Source organism: Orcinus orca, chromosome 3 (assembly GCF_937001465.1).
Source record: "Orcinus orca chromosome 3, mOrcOrc1.1, whole genome shotgun sequence".
NCBI lineage: Eukaryota > Metazoa > Chordata > Mammalia > Artiodactyla > Delphinidae > Orcinus > Orcinus orca.
In genome coordinates, this window is record NC_064561.1 from 94,927,233 (window position 1) to 94,939,268 (window position 12,036).

Genomic DNA, 12,036 nt, shown 5'->3' on the forward strand with positions numbered 1-12,036 from the left:
ACTTGTATGCAGAATATATAAAGAACACTTACGGGACGTCTCTGGCAGTGCAGTGGTTAAGACTCCAAGCTTCCACTGCAGTGGGCACAGGTTTGATTCCTGGTCAGGGAACTAAGATCCTGCATGCCTCGTGGTGTGGCCAAAAAAGAAAAAACTGGGTAAAGGATATGAATAGATGTTTCTCTAAAAAGCCATACAAATGACTAACAGGCACATGAAGGATGATCGACATCAATCATTAGACATTAGGGAAATGCAAATCACAACCACAGTGAGATACCACTTCACATCTATTAGCATGGCTATAATCAAAAAGACAAAAAAATAACAGATGTTGGCAAGCATGTGGAGAAACTGGAACTCTCTTTATTGCTGTAGGAAGTGTAAAATGGCACAGCCACTTTGGAAAACCTCCTGTCAATACTTGAAAATTTTAAACATAGAGTTATCCTTTGTCCCAGCAATTCTACTACTAGGTACATTCTCAAGAGAAATGGAAACCTATGTTTACACAAAAACTTGTATAAAAGTATCCATAGCAGTATTATGCATAGTCATTAAAAAGTGGAAGCAATTCAATTGTCCATCAACTGAAGAATGAATAAACAAAAAACATAACGTATTATACAAAGGAATATTATTCAGCCATAACAAGGAAGAAAGTTTCTTCCTTGACACATGCTACAAAATCGGTGAACTTTGAAAGCATTGTTTTAAGTAAAAGAAGTCTGTCACAGAAGACCACATATTGTATGATTCCATGTATGGAATGCCTAGAGCAGGCAAATCTACAGAGATATAAAGTAGATTAATGGTTGCCTGGGTCTGTGGGGGGGGTGGGTGGGATGGGATGGAATATGGGAAATGACTGAAAATGGGCATGGGGTATCTTTTGAGGTGATGAAGTGATCTAAATTTAGATTGTGGTCATGGTTGCACAACTTTATGTGTGTACTAAAAAACCACTGATCCATATACTTCCAATGGGTGAAATTTTTAGAATGTAAATTATATCTCAATAAAATTGTTTAAAAAAAAGAATCTCTTTCCTCCATAAAACTGCCAACACTTTTTACACTCAAATTTAAAATATTTTTACCAATCTGACGAGTAAAAGATAGTGTCTTTTTGTTGTTTTAAATATCAAAACATTTATTTGTTGCCAGCTCTGCTGCTTCAATTTAGGAACACTTGAAATCAAAGTCATGTTAGGCATCTTATCAGTTGGGATTATGCGATGTACACAGGGTCTAGGATGTCAAGCTCATGAAAAAGTAAAGGGTAGACATAAAACTAATCTGGGCCTGGAAGATACACTTAAAATCTTGAGTTCAAGGAAGATGGTAAGGATGTGAGACAGAGGCACTTGTGAACACAGATGCAGTCGACTGTAGGGTAGCAACAAATGAAACCAGCCAGTCCAGCAAAAACCAGGAAGATACTGATAGCTAGGTAGGGCAGAGGTCAAATGCCAGATGAACAGACTGTTCAGGGCCATCAAATATAAAGGGATTGACAGAGTTGACTAATTAAAATGCAGACTCACAGGTAATCTGGAAGTAGGTCTAGAAATCACATCTAGCAATAGTCCAGGCCCAATCTACAGGGGAACCTTAAAACCTCTGCAAAAACCTCTTGTGAGAACCATGATGGGGAGGGAACTATAATCACCATAAAAGAACCACCACTCAAGTATGTTATGTAAAGGTTAGCAAGGAAATGCATGTGTCACGAACAAGGAGTGGGAGAACAGACTAGACTTCAATTTTTCCTTGAAATAGAAACCCTTAGTTTCCAGTGCAAAACTTGTTGCAGGGAGGTCATATTTGCTCCAAGAAGTTGGCTATACATTCTTCTTGCCTGCTTTCTCTAAGAGATCATGTCCACACCTTGTGTCTCTTATCAAATTTTATAAACTTCCATGGTTTTCTGTTTCTATATGCTGGTTTCCACGGAAAGTAGGTTAGTATCCCTTTAAGTTCTTTCTCCAATTATATCATTAGTTAAGTCCTCTGGTATTACTTACCTTGGCCCAAACGTTATAATTAATTAAAGTCAAAGTTACCTCAAGTGACTAAGTGGGCCTGTATAAATCACAAAAGTCCAAATCAACTGCATATCTATCTTTCCAACCAGCTGATGAAATGGCAACGCAGTGGAACCCTCCATTACCATTCATCAGGTGTCCTATAAACTCTGCTGCTCTTTGGCACCACCTCTAACATTTTGTACTTATGCTAATGGACTTGGAGGTGATGGAGTTTGGGTGCAGGAAAAAATGAACACTTGTAAAACAACATAAATCCACATCCAAGTGAAGAATGCCAAAAAGATGACTTGCTCTTAAGTAAGGTATGTTCCCAAACTATACATAATGCGCCTAAGGTTGGATCTCAGAAAGCCAATTACAGAATTCTGGGCTTCTGAAGCTTCTTGAGGAGCTACTTGTGTCTATAAAATCTAATATACTTATCTATTGAGCCCTGTAAGAATGTGTGGAGTCTTTCCTGGCCAGTCAAACCATTTACTAGCATGGGAACTCTGTGAGAAAGTGTTGATAAAGGTTTCTTCCTTGAATGAACTACAAAAATAGGATTGAGTAGACAACAGGGTAAAAAGATAGTATTGATACCTACTTTTGGACATTTAGAATTGTTTTATTCCTTGTGGGTCAGTCTTTGATAGCAACATACAGTGAAGTTTCACAACAATTTAATAAGTGGAAAATCCTCCAAGATTCTGGCAATTGGTTGACTGATCGTCCTTGTTTTTATTGCTTTGAGTTTTATTTCTCTGGGAGGTTTTTGCATAGGAAATTGGGAGAGACTGCACTGTAGATGTCTTCTTCAATCAACAAAACATATTTAAACTTTAAAAGTACTCCTCACCTGACTTCTCTAACTACAGAAACAAAAAGAATTGAACAACCTTCTGCTTGAAGAGAGAGACCAAAGAAACAAAACCAAGCAGACATTTGGAGACATTGGAAGAGAAAATGACTACATGATTTTTCATCTAGGACAAGTACTGGCTCATGAGATATATACGCGAATCAAATTTTACTGCAACAGTGCAATGAAGAAATGGCTACAATTGGAGAGAGAAAATCAAAAAGGAAAAAGAGAAGAAAAAGAGAGAAGTTATGATTTTTAGAAGTGACAGCAAATCAGCCAAAAAGAAATTATAATGAAAATAAAAGGAAACAGATTCCTTGACAGCAGAAGGAATTCAATCCATCATTTATCAGCCACCTGATACAGCAAAGAAATGGGCTAAGTGCCAAGTGTTCTAAAATGACTAAGATCTACTTTTTTTTATAACTGTTCCCTTTTATTGAGAACCCCCTATGCACTACAACCTTACATATGTTTTCTTACATTGTCACCATTTTTTTCTTCTTTGATATTACTATTTCCATTTTATAAAAGAAAAAGCTGAAGCTCAAGTGTTTAACTTTCTCAAGGATATAACAGTAGTAAAAGATGCAGCTGGAATTCAAAACTAACCCAGGTTTATCTAACCCAAATTCATTTTCTCTCCAGTATACCATGCAAGCTTCTCAAAGTCAGGAATCAGATAAGTTTATAAATAATACAAGAAGTGATCATGGGTGTAGCTGGCAAGGAACTAAGAAAGAAAAACTAACATGGACAGGATACCTAGTGGAAACACCAGTGTTAGCATATATAGTATTTCAATATTATCTTAGTTCTATTGAGACACAGTAACTGGTATTGATAATGATAATCCCAAAACATAAAAAAAAAAAGCTCAGTTTTGTTTTATATCCTCTAACTCCTAAAGAATAAGTTGTAAGATACAGTTTAGGATTTCCTGTAGAATTTCTTCAGTTTCCCACCATCCCACCTACAAACATATTTAAGTTTGTGACCTTTCTTATTTCTTCTCTCGAAAAGATTCCTACCCCACTCATTACCTCATTCAGTAAATATTTAGAGAGTCCATGCTGGGCTCTAGGGAGAAAATGGAGAATATTCCTACCTATATGGATTCACATTCAAGAAGTGGGCATAGTTAATAAACCAAATATATATATATGTATCATATCACATACATATATGATATATGTTATATATGATATACCATATGTTATACATATAATTTTATATATAATATATTTTTATACATACATTTTTATACAAAAATGGAATTCAAATAAAGTCTGTAGTTTAGTTAGTAATATATTTTCAATGTTAATTTTTTGTTTTTGTTCATTTTACTATGCTTATATAAGAAGTTAACATTGGAAGAAACATGTTGAGGGAGAAAAGGAAACTTTTGTTTTAAATTAAGAGATTTTTTTTTTTAATAACAGTTTTAGATTTACAGAAAGATTGAGCAAGTAGTACAGAGAGCTCCCCTATACTCCCCACCTCCCTGCCATGGTTTCCCCTATTAACATCTTGCATTGGTGTGGTACATTTGCTACAATTAATGAACCAATATTCATGCATCACTAATAACTAAAGTCCATACTTCATAAGTCAGAAAGAGAAAAACAAATATCGTATATTACCGCATATATGTGGAACCTAGAAAAATGGTACAGATGAACCGGTTTGCAGGGCAGAAATAGAGACACAGATGTAGAGAACAAACATATGGACACCAAGGGGGGAAAGTGGTGGTGGTGGGGTCGTGGTGGTGGTGTGATGAATTGGGAGACTGGGATTGACATACATACACTCATATGTATAAAATACATAACTAACGAGAACCTGCTGTATAAAAAATTTTTTTAAATTAAAAAAATAAAGTCCATACTTCACATTAATTTTTGCTTTTTGTGTTGTATAGTCTATAGGTTTTGGCACATACAGATATCATGCCCACCTTTACAGTGTCATACAGAATTGTTTTTCTGCCCTAAAAATCCCCTGTGCTTCACCTGTTTTCCCTCCCTCTCTTTCCCACTCCCAACCCCTGGCAACCCCTGACCTTTTTAGGGTCTCTACAGTTTTGCTTTTTCTAGGAAGTCGTGTAGTTCCAGTCATACAGCATGTAGCCTTTTCAGACTGGCTTCTTTCACTTAGCAATAAACATTGAAGCCTCCTCCATGTCTTTTTGTGATTTAATAGCTTATTTCTTTTTATCACTGAATCGTATTCCACTGTATGGATATACCACAGTTTGTTTATCCATTCACTCAGTAAAGGACATCTCCGTTGCTTCCAATTCTTGGCAACTATGCGTAAAGCTACTGTAAACATTTGTGTGCAGGTTTTTGTGTGGACATACATTTGCAACTCAATTGAGTAAATACCCAGGAGCATGATTGCTTGATTGTATTGTAAGACAATAGTTTTAGTCTGTTTAGTTTTGTAAGAAACAGCCAAACTGTCTTCCAAAATGGCTGTACCGTTTTGCATTCCCACCAGCAATGAATGAAAGTTCTTGATGCTCCTCATCAACATCTGATGTTATCGTCTTGGACTTTAACCATTCTAATAGGTACGTAGTGGTATCTCATTATTGTTTGAATATGCAATCTCTAATGACATAAGTTTAGCATCTTTTCATATGCTTATTTTCCATCTACATATCTTTTTTAGTGAGATGTCTGCGTGTCTGTTCAGATTGTTTGCCCAGTTTTTAATTGGTTGTTTATTTTCTTATTGACTTTTAAGAGTTGTATGTATATTTTGAATACAAGTGCTTAATCAGATACATGTTTAGTAAATATTTTCTCCCAGTCTCTAGCTTTACTTTGTCTTTTGTAGGTAAATATTTCAATAAAAAGCAGAGATCAGCAGCATTATCAAAATTTGCCCTCTTTGGCTATACTGTGTAAATACATATATGTCACTGTAAACATTCCAATTGTATTTTAAGTGGGGTTAGATATTTTGCAGAGCCATCATGAACAGAGCCTTTTTGTTGATTGGAAAGAATGTAATTTAGCTTCAGGATCTCATTCAAGAAAATGCTACATCCAAAGTTATATAACAGATGGTTTTTCTACTTACCATCTATGATATTGTGATTTATAATAAATATGTGTTTGGTTCTTGTCCCTGTTTCTGGCATAGAGCTCCTAAAACCCCTGGAATTTCCTAAAGGATGAGAGCCTTTAAGGTGTCTTTTGTTATGTTAATGAGGTGACTTTTGGAGCCCATCTAAGGATGGGGTCTGGTTGCCAATGCAACCATGTTATGGGAGGATTGAAACTTGCTGTCCTGTCCTCCCACCTATGAGAAGAGTAGAGGGGCTGGGAGTTGAATCAGTTACCAGTGGCCAATGATTTAATCAATCATGACTCTGAAGTAAAGCCTCCATAAAAACTCAAAAGGACAGAGTTCAGAGAGCTTCCGGGTTGGTACATGGAGGTGCTGGGAGAGTGGTGTATTCAGAGAAAGCATGGAAGCTCTGTGCCCCTTCCCACATACTTTGCCCTATGCATCTTTTTCATCTGTCTATTCCTGAATTATATCCTTTTATAGTAAACCAATGATCTAGTAAGTAAAATGTTTCTCTGTGTTCTGTGAACTGCCCTAGCAAATTAATGAAACCCAAGGAGGAGGACATGGGAATCTCCAATCTGTAGATAATGGGTCAGAAATATAGGTAAAACCTGGGCTTTTGACTGGCATCTAAAGTGTAGGTGTGTCTGGGGAGGGGTGGAGGGGGGATAGTCTTGTGGGACTGAATCCTTAACCTGTGGAATCTGCTGCTATTTCCAGGTGGATTGCATCAGAATTGAGTTGAATTCTCCGTTGCTTTGCTGGTGTCCAAGAATTGTTTGTTTGGTGTGGGGGCCCATGTTGGAATTGGGCCCAGGAACCTAAAAGACCTTCCCTTTGGTTTATAAAAGGCTGGGAATGATGTCAGTGTTGTGGATTTTTTCAGTAGCAATTATGGCAGACTTTGTAACTGAAAACAGACCTCTTTTTTTATTCAAAGCTTGATCCTGCCAAGTTTATCTTTTCCAAGCCATAGATCTTTCTTTTCTGCCTGGCTCAGAACTACTTCAACTAGTCCAAAGAAGTATCTGCTCACTAGCTGCAGCACATCATAGGTCTTTTTAAAGAAATAAAATGGGCCCTCTGTTTCCATTGTTGGCTGCAGGAATCTTATGACAAAACCACTAATTAAAGAAGTTGCTATTTCAAACACATGTTTTTCCTGAGCATTGGTGTTGGAGGGAGGCATGGAAAGTTTTCCTCTCTCAACAGGTTAGATCAGATGAATACGATTTTACAACAGCCAGAAATAGGCTTTGTTTCGCACACATTATACTTCTGTTTAAAGTTAGTTTCAATCAGATTCCAGTAGAATCTGATGTGGGGGTAGAGAGATTCTCTAAGTAGCCTTAGAAGTCTAGGTTTGTTCCGAGGCCGTGAGCCATTGCTCAAGGTAGATCTCAGGCTGGGCACTAGCCTCAAGGCTGGATCTCAGGATGGCAGTTATAGGAGTTCTGAACTCATTTTCTAGATATGAGAATTTGTTTATCAAAAGGGCCCCTTCCACACTGTAAAATTATGATCTTAACAAGCTACTTGCTTGTAGTAAATACAGTTTGTGTTTTTGACTACTTACATGTATCAAGAAACGTGCTAGGGACTGGAGTGGGATGGAGCAGTGAATTTATTTCTAACCTTGAGAAGGCTGTTTGGGAGGTGATAAGAGTAAGGAATCTGTAATTAGCCAGCCAGAGGCTCTGCCACCTCAGCTACTCGCTAAGCATGTGACTCTTGCCAAGTTATGAACATCTTTAAGCTTCAATTTTTTCTTACTTAAAATGAGATAATATTATATAGTATACTAATATATTATGAATAATTATAGATATAATTGTTATATTATTATAATATAATAATTATATAATAATATATGAAATAAACTGAGGAGAATAAACTTCATGGGGTCTCGGGAAGGATTAAATGAAATAATGTTTGTAAAATTTATAAACAATATTTGTAAAGCATTCAATACAGTGTTTGACATACATCCAACACAAAATAAAATTTAGCCATTATTATGATGGAGATTACAGTCTGTCGAAACAATAATAAACAGAGTTGTTAAATAAGCAACCCATGATATCTGCCAAAGATAAAATAAAGGCAGTTATTTCTATGAGACTTCAAAGAAGGAAAGATAGGGATAGGAGGAGCTTGATAAATCTTGGCTAAAAGTTCCTTGTGCATGTGATGGTGTCTTATTCCTAGCTCCTCTCCTGTTATGTCAGGGCACTTAGCATATAAAATGTGCTCAAAGAACTTTGGCCCCCTGAATAACTTAGGATTTGAGTGGCAGGATACAATCTCAGTGGAGCAGAAATTGAACAAGGATGTGAAGTCAGGAACAAGAGTGACATGAGTACTGAGGTAATGGTGATTAACTAGCGCCTGCTCACGTGGGGTGGCAGTGAGTGGTCAGAGAAGCCCGAGGAGAGACGGCAAGCCTTTGGGAAGGTGTAAGCACCTGGATGGGGAGTACAAACTTAATTTTATGGGCGCTGGGTGGTTAATGAAAGCAGCTGAGCAGGGGAGCAATGCTAATAGAATGACAATTAGGAAGAGTAACTTTTCAGTCTGCAGAATTCTTACAAGGTGAGGCTCTAGGGAAAACCTGTTACACATGTGTGAGACAGTAAGAAAAACTCCAGGGGCAGAAAGGAGATTGGAAAGGGGAAACCTTTCAATACTACAGGTTATTTACAGATGCTATTTCATCTAGCCTTCAGCAAGGTAGGCCTTATCCCCATAGGCAAGGAAACCGAGGCTCAGAGAGTGCATTAACATGCCGTGGAACCAGAATTCCAAGCCAGGTTTTCCAGTCTCCAAGGCTTATTCTTTCTGTTAGGCTTTAATAATTGATTGACTATGAAATATTTAGGAAGAAATTGAAGATAATTTCAAATCAATTGCATATGATTGGAAAAATGTTAACATTACCGAAAACAGAGCCAGTTTGCAAAAGATAATGAATTTAGCTTTCAGTATATTGAATTTGAGGAAACATGAGTGCCAATATGTATGAAATAATTAGAGATGTGGGTCTGGAGTTTAGAGGACAAGTGAGGGCTGTAGAGAAACATTGGGAAGTCAGTGGAAACAATGGTAGCGGATGATCTGTGCTAGGCCCAAAAAAGTAAAGCCTTGGAACAGAATCAGGAGAAGGACAGGATTAGAAACTGGAGTCAGTGAAGAGGACAGAAGGTGGAACAGAAACGTTAGCAAATGAAATAAGGAATGTACAAGTAAAAAAAATTTTTTTTGAAAGTAGGGTCTACCAAGTGCTACAGAGCTCAAAGAGCTTCAGGTGTATGTTTGTACGGATATATAGCTGGAAAGGAGGGAGTCAGGGGTGAATGAAAGCTAAGAGGCAGGGTGATACAGGAGAAACTGACTAGCCTGGGAGTGGGAAGATGTGGGCTGTAGCACCAGCTCTGTTATTCTGTGACCTTAGTAAAATCACCAAACATCTCTAGGACTCAGTTTATAAATTCGTGAAATGAGAGGTTTAGTTGAGATGATTTCCGAAGGTCACTCTCAGTGTTGAAATTCTAAGCTAAAAGAGAATACGTTTCAAAATACATAGACAAGATTAGGTACACGATTTTATGATTCATTTATTCATTCAATGTCTATTATGTTTGTGTAATTTATTACGTCTATGTCTCTGTGTAGCAGGAGTGGGGAGAAAGCATGATCTCTAGCATAAAATTAGAGAATTTAAGAGTTGCTCACAGAAACTACAAGCTAGAAAGTTCATATACTATAAGAAGGAATTAAGAGGCTGGCTGTGAAAGCTCAAGAAAAAGAGGAAGCTTGTTTCCATCCTGGAGAAGGGAGGAGAATGGTGAGGACTGTGGAAGGACCCATCAAAGAGCTCTCGAGAGCCTTCCCATGCAGACACCAGTACAGATTAAGCTGAGAATTAATTCACTAGTGAGTGAGAACAGTGGTGTCCTTCATTTCTTCTGTTGAAGGTCATTATTTAAAGCAAGGCAAACTTTGACCTGGTAACCAACCTAGGATTAAGCGAGGTGTGTCAAATCTGAGCTATGCTACTTACTAACCTAATGATCTTGGGCAAAACTCTTAAATTCCCAGCTTCAGTTCCTGCATTTGTAAAGTGAAGATACTACCAGTAACTACTTCATTCACAAGGTTGCTGTAGGGAATATATGAGTTAATGCATTGGAGTTCTTAATGATCTGGGTATGATACTAAGTGCTCAGTAAATGTTAGCCATTGTTCTTTTCCTAAAGGGCAGATATTATTAGACCAGCTATTCCTGACTCTGAGAGGTCCCATTATGGTAGGACACTGAACTAGATTACCAGACCTAGGTTTGATTTCTGGCTTTGTATTTAGTGTTGCTTAACTTGGTGGATTGGCTCTGTATTGGGGTACCCCTTTAATCCTTAGCCAGGCTCTTTACAACTTTGCCTCAACTTTCACTTCCTGCTTATACTGAGTTTTTAGATTATCCCGTAGTGAAAGTTCAGGGTCTTCTCAGTTCTTTTCTGAGAACGTGTCCTGTCCCGGGTATGTGAGTGGCTTTCTAAATTCCCTAGTATACATGACCACTTTGGAATGCCCTAACTTCCCAAAGAAACCATCTCGCTGGCTTTTCCTCCCTGTATTTAGGGGGTTTCTTACATGTCTCAACTGTTATTCTTAGCCCTAGGTGGCTGGAGGGTTTTTTTGATTTCCTTAGTGTTTTCAAGCAATGCCCACCATTTATACCTATTTCTTCCCTAAACAGCACTACTCAGAAAATTGCCTGAGGACAGTTGTAACGACCAAATATGGGACTGTGTAATACCAGAGATGATACATAGGCAACCTTATGTAAGGAAATATGTTACTTGTTTTGTACACATCACAGTTACATCAGAATGATTTTTTAAATGATGGGCAAAAAATTTAACTTTGTATTTTTTTCTTGATCTTCATTTGTACCTACAAAAGTGAACTTTTCTTTTACCCCTGTAGGTGTAGAAAAATCTTCCCTTCTTCCCTTCTAGGTCTTTGGCTGGTCTAATAACTTAATTGACATGAGACAGGTTAACAGGAGACAAATTTAATTTCGTATGTACCGGATCCCCATAAAATGAGATTCAAAGAAGGGAACCGGAGCTGAAAGCTTTTATAACGTTTAGACGAAGAAACAGTAAATTTGTGAAGAATTGATAGGCAGAGGGGTTTGTGGTGGGGTAGTAAATGGTGAAGAAGTAACAAGGTTTATTTATACAGTTTTCTCAGCCCTAAATTCTCTCTTCTGGTACAGGGAGGCTACCTTTCACATGGGCAATTTGCTTTCAGGGGAACAAAGGAGGGTCAGAGTGTCCTTTTGCACCCACTGTTTCTCAAGGACCTTTAATACAAAATAATCAATATGCCAACACAGCATATTTTGGGGGGACATATTCTGAACACCTACACCACCAGCCTTAGTAGTTCTCTAGGATCAGTAAGAGAAAATTAGTGATTTTATTTCAACATTTTATTTAACCTTTTCATATTACACAATTTACTGAAAACACTTTAAGTACCAGTGAGACAAAAACTTAAAATACAGACAACACACCTCTTCTAGCTGAGGTAATATTGTATAAAATTCATTGTCAAATCACAAGTTTTTGTTACTCTATTATACAACTTGGTAGCATATCAGTGATAATCAGTGACTCAAAAGAAAGACATTATATATCCAGTTTATATGAGAGAGAGAGAAGGAAAGGGAGAGAAATGTATAACTACTTGAAAGAGTAGAGAAACCAGAAATGCCGAAGTTAAGTATCACTTAAATTCTGATGCAATGTGAGTTGTTACCATGGGGATTTTCTTTGCTTATATATTATTAAAAATAATTAATTCAAACCTGGCTATCTTTTCAAGACCTCCCAGTATGCAAACTGAGGGTAAACATCCTCCACAATCTCATTTGAAGAAAACAAAAAGCCATGTGTTTTCTTTTATCTTCTGAGCACATGTATGAATACACGGAAATACTGAAGTGTTTGTGCCTAGTCAGTTAGTGAATGCTTTGTGGGGTTATAAC